Below are 9,401 nucleotides of genomic sequence, written 5' to 3' on the forward strand. Positions count from 1 at the left end.
TTGTTTTTTAGACAAATTAAATTGTACTTTGTTGGCTCTTGATATTCTGTGCTTGTACTGGGTAAGCTCTTTGGTTACTACTTCGTGAAAAGTGTCAATGGAGTCATGGGGAAGAAGAGGGCAAAAAATAGATTTCGGTTTGAATTGAGTACAAGCCGCTCTATCCGTTGGAATATTAGCTTGATTAGCCATAGACCTAATGTCATCATCTTCTGTGGCTATCCCACCCAATGTGTACATTGTCTGTAGTAGATTAGCATCTCTCATGGTGACCATAGATTGTGTATTGTGTTCTGTACTAATATTGGTATTATCAGGGGGTCTGTTGTTCATCAAAGTGTGCCATTTCTGTAGTTTTAGTTTGCGCACAAATTTGAAGATGTCCACCCTGGTATTAGCGTAATTGAACAATTCTGTGGGGCAAAACGTGAGACCTAGACATAAGGTGGTTTTCTCTGCTTTCGACAATGTTCTTGATGATAAATTAATGATAGTTTTGTTTACCATTTCGTCATCCTTGATTACTTCATGTTTCTGTAGCCACCTCGTCTGGTTCCCATGGGCCCTCTGCTTCCTCCTTTGTTTATATTTGAGTCTTCTTTGCTTGGAGCGGCTCTGCCTCTTCCTCTTCCTCGCCCCCGTTTCTGGCCACGGCCTCTCTGCGGTGTTATTCCCGATGATTGCTCCGGTTGGCGGCGAGTTCGAAGAACTCGGAACTCGTCTAAAAAAGTTGCTTGTCTGGTGATTATTTCCACATCAGAGGAAGTACTGGTTGTTTTAACTGAGATGTCAGTATCAGAGTCACTGGTTACTGTATTAACGGTCATTCCACTTGCATTCACAATATCTTCAGGTCTGTTTGTTGTGATAGTTTCTTGATTATACAGGTGATCGTATTTAGGACTGTAAGTGAGAATGCAACCAGACTCGTAGTCTGCACAGTCTCTATGCAATTTCCTTTGTTTCCGTAATTTTATGTCCTCTTCGTATTTCTTTAGTCTTCCTTTCAGATCATCCTTGAACTTTTTGATACTGTCCTGTTCATTACTCTTTTTGAAATCTTCCTCTATCTCCTCTAGTTCTTTAATTATTTTATCTCTGTCCTCCCACGCGTATTTGATCAATATGCCCAGCATATTCTTGGAACTAGATGCTGAGTTCGCCGCCCATTCTTCGAGCATGCGTGGGTTGGGGGATTCGTGTGATGGAGTCACATAGATTCTTAAACCCCTCGGTACCATGTCCTTATCTACTTAGTCCTGGAGGGAGATCGCTTCCCACCATTTTGATGACTCTTGTTTTTTCAACTTTTTGTATCTTCTGAGGGTAACATACAAGGCATTGTCTTTAGGTTTCTCTGTCAATGATATTGTCGTAGCGCCCTTCCTTGGAGCACGGGCGAAAAGGACTTGCGCTTCCTTCCGTCTTTCGCTTTCCTCCGACATTGTGTTGTGACTGTGTACAGGTAGTTCTAAGTAATGCGTGCTACTGCACGCATACACTTTCTATTGAAACGCGAGGAAACCACACAGCGGTATTGATTAGTCCCGCTGTCCCTCTTCGCTGCTTGGTAAGCTCTTGACCCCCCCGCCTAGTATTAGGCAGTTCCTGATGCCATTGCATATGCGGATGAGGCTTCGTGGAGAATCGCTACTGTTGATTAGAGTGAGGCAGCAAATTAATCACCAATTGGCGTCACGTGGCAAACACTCGAGTAGCTTGTTGTTTGTAATTCTGCCCATGCATACGAGAAAGGCACAGCCCGACCCCTAGCATCAAACCCGGAGGGGAAGCCCGCCCAGACACACAGTGCACGTACGTCTCCCCCAAACCAAAGCGACACCCGGGGCCAAGCCTACCTTCGTGTTCAGGGCTAACGTCCTCCAACGTCACCGATATCCCGATTAGTTCTTCTCCGCTCTCATATGGCCGGCATGCAGTCCCTCCATGAAATGCAAAATGAAGTGGGTTTTCCTGGGACCAGTCCCGAGTCAGGTGGAGCGTCAACCGGCAAAAGCCCTAAGCCGGAAGTGAATAATCCAAAAGTCCATCAAGTAATAGACGCACTCTCGGAGGTCAAGTTGCTACACCAAGTTTAATTCTTGTTTAACCGCTACGCGTTTCGACACCAACAATGTGTCTTGATCACACGATAATACAGTTTCAAAGAAAGTGCATAAATAAGCATTGAACATAGAAGAAGGACCAACAAATACACAAGTATGCAAGGTAAGAATAGCGGCCATTTTGTAAGAGGTTAAGATTCACCAATTAGCAAATGTTATCACTTAGTGTGTCTCATAGCGAATTATTGTCAAAGACACCAGGAAATTCATTACGAGAATCTTGAGACTCACGTATTGTAAACGCATGACAAAAACAATACAGAGCAAAAAATAGCGTGATTATTGGCATTTCAATTCTCCAAGTGGATAAAATAATCTAGTACACTCCTAGATTACTCTAACTCTGAATCAGTTGACTATCTTCATAAAATGAAGAGGAGCTCATGTAATGGTACACCATAAGTATAGTGTATACAGCCCATCAAAAATGCATCAGTGGCAACTCTAATGCGCGTTAATCAATAGTACGCTACTAAAGTAGTATCATTCTCAAGTTGGCCAGGTTCATATTACATATTCGCTTCATATCTGTAGTAGATAATAATTCCTGACTTTGAAATTCTACAGTGTCTTAAAGAAAAGCCGGTATAGCAGTCAGTACTGTACAATGAGAGGAAAATAAGTCCATCTAGTCAACAAGTGTCCATGGCCTGAAAACATTGATTGCTTTTAAGTTGGTTAACTCCAAGTTCAATCAAAAAGTGATATATCATACAAAATGAACTACCGACAGTTAACATGTGAGAACCAATTTAAATAGAAAAAAATTATTTTGTTAAAAATAGAAAATATTAATTTTTTATCCTTATCTCACAGTGAGTGCAGAGAATCATGTTGAAGAAAAGGGTGGGGAACCCGTGCAGAGTCCTGGAACATGATGGGTCCCTTCCTTTTCTCCTGTGATAAAATGAGAAGAAAAAGGTATTTACAATTTTAAAAAAACATGAAGCAGATATACTAGAAAAACCGAATTCAATTAGTATATCAACACAGTCACAACACTCAGGAGAAAAGCTAAAGGGAAAGATAAGGTGAATTAATCGTTATGCAGATGTGTGGCCAGTTCTTTATCCAAGTTGTGTCCTCCCGGCATTCGGGTCTCGAGATCCATAATCCATTTGGATTCTTTTTTCCTCAACTCGAGTTCTCTGTTTCCACCCCGACTAACCAGGACAATTTGCTCGATTGCAAAAAATCTCAAAAGAAGGTTGTTAGATTGGTGTTTTTCTTGGAAGTGTCTGGCAATGGGATAATGAAGACCTGCATGAGTAATCGCTCTTAGATGTTCCTGAACACGTTTTTTTACCATGCAGATGGTGCTCCCAACATACCTAAGCCTGCATGGACATTCCAGAACATATATCACATAGTTAGAGCTACAAGTAAGGAACTGTGAGATAGTTCTTTTGGGGCACCCTGGTACTTCAAACTCTTTAACCATATGCTAGACCTACAGGCCCGACAGTGTCCACAAGGATAGAATCCTTTGAGATTGTGAATATTTCTGTTGCTGTTTACAGTTATGTCACCCTTAACTAACATGTCCCTAAGGTTTCTGCCCCTTCTGTATGTGATAAGAGGTCTATCGCTTATTTTTTCCCCTATGATGTTATCTGATTGGAGAATTTTCCAATTATCTGCTAAGACCTTGTTGATTTTTTTGGAATCATGTGTAAAGGTTGTAATAACCCTTAAGCAGGCTTCTTCTTCCTGATCCTTCCTAGTGTAATCTAGACTCATGGGCCTCGTAACTTCCTTGATTTTACTCAAAGCTCGAGTCAATACTCCCTCAGGGTAACCTCGTGCCCGGAATCTTGCAAGTATCTTAACCTGTTCTTTGTCAAAAATTTCATCAGTATATATATATATATTCACTGAAAAAACCATAGGTTTCACACATGTTATAGTTAGCGGAAATTTTACTGATAAAAAACCAATGAAATTCCCCCGTTATAGTTAGTGCAGGCAACTATAACTCACGCGACCGCAATCCTCTGCTGATGCTAATACTGTATTTAGACACTTATTTGCCCATGTCTTCTTCCATACATTTTTAGCTATACATATATTACAAATATTTTTTTTTCATAAAGACACATATGTCATCAGCAGAAGATTGCGGTCGCGTGAGTTATAGTTGCCTGCACTAACTATAACGGGGGAATTTCATTGGTTTTTTATCAGTAAAATTTCCGCTAACTATAACATGTGTGAAACCTATGGTTTTTTCAGTGAATTTGCAAGGTTTTTTAAATGCTAATTCCTAACTATAACGTGTGTGAAACCTATGGTTTTTTCAGTGAATTTGTACGGTTTTTTAAATGCTAAGTTACTTTACGCCATTCGTGGCGTGCGCGCCCACTTAACGCAGTTCGTTCCGTGCGCGCACAGTGAGCACGCGGTGCGCTTCGCGCACCGCGCGCCCACTTTACGCAGTTAGTGCCGTGCACGCACGGTGGGCACGCGGTGCGATGACAAAGCAAGAAAGCACGTCAACAAATCTGTTTCTGCTTTCCTCCGTGACTATGGTATGGGTGCCATTTACCACAACAACTTGCGTTATGACATGCAAGACATTTATAGAGGAGATGGTGTGCACTTCAATGATGAAGGGAACAGAGTCTTCCTCTTGAACCTTAGACTCTGCATCGGTACTTACTTGTAGGTACCACTAAAAAATCATTTCATAAACACAACGGCTCTTTTTAGAGCCCCCTAATATCTAAACACTTAAATCTGATTTTCATTTTTTTTTTTTTTTTCCTACCGTACGCTTACCGTAAGCTTACCGTACGCGTACCCCGTGATTTTTTTTAAAATCAATAAATGTTTTCTTTGTACTTTTCTGTCCTTCTTTGACCCCCTTACAAATGTTAGGGGGTCTGTAACTCTCCTCATTGCCCCCTTTCCTTGTTTTCACTCTTTTTTTTGTGTGAAATACACAAAATGGCGGCCGCCGCTTCCTGGTTTCGGCCGATTCGAATGTTTACTAAGATCTAAGAGCCAATCAGAATCGCGCTCGCGCACGCCACCGTACGCTTACCGTAAGCGTACGGTAAGCGTACCGTAAGCGGGCTCAGATATATATATTGATTTAAAGGCTATTTTCTCAGAATCTACTGAACAGATTTACACCAAACCTACAAAAGGCACTTCCTTGACCTAGGGACTACCTCTCTGCCAAATTTTGAGTAATTCTGTTCAGCCGTTCGGGCTGTAGCTCGTTCTAAAGGTCCTATGGAAAAATGCATGGGAAAAACGCGTTTTGGGACCCCCCTTTTATCTCAGCCCCCGCTTGACGGATCCCCCCGAGACTTTCAGGGTAGGAGCGGAGCGGAGCGCCCCACCTATTTTGAGAAATTCGCGAGGATTCGTCGACCGGCGCCAAAGTTATTCAAAATAGAATGTTGAGGTTTTCCTATGGAAACGTGGTCCTAACTATAACTACCTACTGGCGACCGCCAGTAGGTAATATATATATATATATATATATATATATATATATATATATATATATATATATATATAAGGCACCAAGAAAGAGGCCCGATGCTGGAGACAAATGCATTTATTCATGGCTTGGCAGCACAGAAACAGCCTCCATTTCCTTACGCGTTTCAGCGGTCAATGCCGCCTTGTTCACAGGTGGAGGCAATATCACAGGCAAGGTGCAAATGTGCATGCTTTAAAGTAAAAAGTCACATGACCAGTCAGTTAAACTTCATATCCCATAATGCAGGTAAGTTCGTTTTTCAAAATAGATAGGCAAATCCTGGTCTTATTTTACTCGCATTATGTTGGAGTGGAAAATATTCAAAATACAACTGTTCACGTTTATTTATAGTTTTTGCAAAGTGCTCACTTGTTCATGTAAGCCTCGAAAAATTGCCTGTCTCCAGCACGATCAGAAAAGAGAGTTCTCCCTTCCGAATCCCTTCCAAACGCTCTCTGTGTTTGCTTTAGTGGCACAATCCTTCGTAGGTTCAGAGAGGGCAAGTGGGTCATGCTCCTCATTCAACATCCAGCAAACTCCTCCGATTACCGGAGCCCCCGACCCTTCAGGGCGGCCTCTGAAAGCGATGGGCACGGAGCAGCCCACCCAAATCATCCAAGGCAACAAGAAAGAGGCCCGATGCTGGAGACAAATGCATTTATTCATGGCTTGGCAGCAAAGAAACAGCCTCCATTTCCTTACGCGTTTCAGCGGTCAATGCCGCCTTGTTCACAGGTGGAGGCAATATCACAGGCAAGGTGCAAATGTGCATGCTTTAAAGTAAAAAGTCACATGACCAGTCAGTTAAACTTCATATCCCATAATGCAGGTAAGTTCGTTTTTCAAAATAGATAGGCAAATCCTGGTCTTATTTTACTCGCATTATGTTGGAGTGGAAAATATTCAAAATACAACTGTTCACGTTTATTTATAGTTTTTGCAAAGTGCTCACTTGTTCATGTAAGCCTCGAAAAATTGCCTGTCTCCAGCACGATCAGAAAAGAGAGTTCTCCCTTCCGAATCCCTTCCAAACGCTCTCTGTGTTTGCTTTAGTGGCACAATCCTTCGTAGGTTCAGAGAGGGCAAGTGGGTCATGCTCCTCATTCAACATCCAGCAAACTCCTCCGATTACCGGAGCCCCCGACCCTTCAGGGCGGCCTCTGAAAGCGATGGGCACGGAGCAGCCCACCCAAATCATCCAAGGCAACAAGAAAGAGGCCCGATGCTGGAGACAAATGCATTTATTCATGGCTTGGCAGCACAGAAACAGCCTCCATTTCCTTACGCGTTTCAGCGGTCAATGCCGCCTTGTTCACAGGTGGAGGCAATATCACAGGCAAGGTGCAAATGTGCATGCTTTAAAGTAAAAAGTCACATGACCAGTCAGTTAAACTTCATATCCCATAATGCAGGTAAGTTCGTTTTTCAAAATAGATAGGCAAATCCTGGTCTTATTTTACTCGCATTATGTTGGAGTGGAAAATATTCAAAATACAACTGTTCACGTTTATTTATAGTTTTTGCAAAGTGCTCACTTGTTCATGTAAGCCTCGAAAAATTGCCTGTCTCCAGCACGATCAGAAAAGAGAGTTCTCCCTTCCGAATCCCTTCCAAACGCTCTCTGTGTTTGCTTTAGTGGCACAATCCTTCGTAGGTTCAGAGAGGGCAAGTGGGTCATGCTCCTCATTCAACATCCAGCAAACTCCTCCGATTACCGGAGCCCCCGACCCTTCAGGGCGGCCTCTGAAAGCGATGGGCACGGAGCAGCCCACCCAAATCATCCAAGGCAACAAGAAAGAGGCCCGATGCTGGAGACAAATGCATTTATTCATGGCTTGGCAGCACAGAAACAGCCTCCATTTCCTTACGCGTTTCAGCGGTCAATGCCGCCTTGTTCACAGGTGGAGGCAATATCACAGGCAAGGTGCAAATGTGCATGCTTTAAAGTAAAAAGTCACATGACCAGTCAGTTAAACTTCATATCCCATAATGCAGGTAAGTTCGTTTTTCAAAATAGATAGGCAAATCCTGGTCTTATTTTACTCGCATTATGTTGGAGTGGAAAATATTCAAAATACAACTGTTCACGTTTATTTATAGTTTTTGCAAAGTGCTCACTTGTTCATGTAAGCCTCGAAAAATTGCCTGTCTCCAGCACGATCAGAAAAGAGAGTTCTCCCTTCCGAATCCCTTCCAAACGCTCTCTGTGTTTGCTTTAGTGGCACAATCCTTCGTAGGTTCAGAGAGGGCAAGTGGGTCATGCTCCTCATTCAACATCCAGCAAACTCCTCCGATTACCGGAGCCCCCGACCCTTCAGGGCGGCCTCTGAAAGCGATGGGCACGGAGCAGCCCACCCAAATCATCCAAGGCAACAAGAAAGAGGCCCGATGCTGGAGACAAATGCATTTATTCATGGCTTGGCAGCACAGAAACAGCCTCCATTTCCTTACGCGTTTCAGCGGTCAATGCCGCCTTGTTCACAGGTGGAGGCAATATCACAGGCAAGGTGCAAATGTGCATGCTTTAAAGTAAAAAGTCACATGACCAGTCAGTTAAACTTCATATCCCATAATGCAGGTAAGTTCGTTTTTCAAAATAGATAGGCAAATCCTGGTCTTATTTTACTCGCATTATGTTGGAGTGGAAAATATTCAAAATACAACTGTTCACGTTTATTTATAGTTTTTGCAAAGTGCTCACTTGTTCATGTAAGCCTCGAAAAATTGCCTGTCTCCAGCACGATCAGAAAAGAGAGTTCTCCCTTCCGAATCCCTTCCAAACGCTCTCTGTGTTTGCTTTAGTGGCACAATCCTTCGTAGGTTCAGAGAGGGCAAGTGGGTCATGCTCCTCATTCAACATCCAGCAAACTCCTCCGATTACCGGAGCCCCCGACCCTTCAGGGCGGCCTCTGAAAGCGATGGGCACGGAGCAGCCCACCCAAATCATCCAAGGCAACAAGAAAGAGGCCCGATGCTGGAGACAAATGCATTTATTCATGGCTTGGCAGCACAGAAACAGCCTCCATTTCCTTACGCGTTTCAGCGGTCAATGCCGCCTTGTTCACAGGTGGAGGCAATATCACAGGCAAGTGGGGGTCATCAGCCACCACTGCAGATCTTGTACAGTCCCTTACAATATCTGCACCAGGTCGGAGAGATTTCCCTGATGCTGCACCCACTGGGACTCTTTAAGTCCCAAGGCAGACCCCTCATGTGCCATTGGGCATGCTTCACCAGCAGGATGCAGGAGGCCACAAGACCTAGCAGAATTAGAATCAGTCTCACCGAAATCAAGGATAGAGTCTGAAAATGTCTGAATCAAAGCCTGAATATCCTGCACTCGCCGCTCTAAGATAGGCGCAGAATCGCACGGTGTCAAGAATTATACTGATGAAAGGATGCCTCTGGGTGGGGGAAACATCCATTACAAACCAGTCATTACAATGCACTACCTTTACAACGCATCTGTTACAACGCAAATACCTTTACATCGCATGCCATTACAACGCAGCCATTACAACGCATGTCACTACAACGCATGCCATTACAACACAGACCATTACAATGCATGCCATTACAACGCATTATAAAATAAGTAATGGGATACTAGAGTCCCACCAGACTAGTGCCCGACTGCTGATGGGGGATACAGCCCCCCTCGGACATCCCTCTCCCCCCGGTTCTGATGCCGCAGATATCTCGCAGACGAAATGGAACTAACCATAAAACAGATACGTAACATAAAATATCCTTTTAGCGAACCCCTGGACCCCTCCCACCCA

This window comes from Triturus cristatus, chromosome 3_1, assembly GCF_964204655.1.
Source record: "Triturus cristatus chromosome 3_1, aTriCri1.1, whole genome shotgun sequence".
Taxonomy (NCBI): domain Eukaryota; kingdom Metazoa; phylum Chordata; class Amphibia; order Caudata; family Salamandridae; genus Triturus; species Triturus cristatus.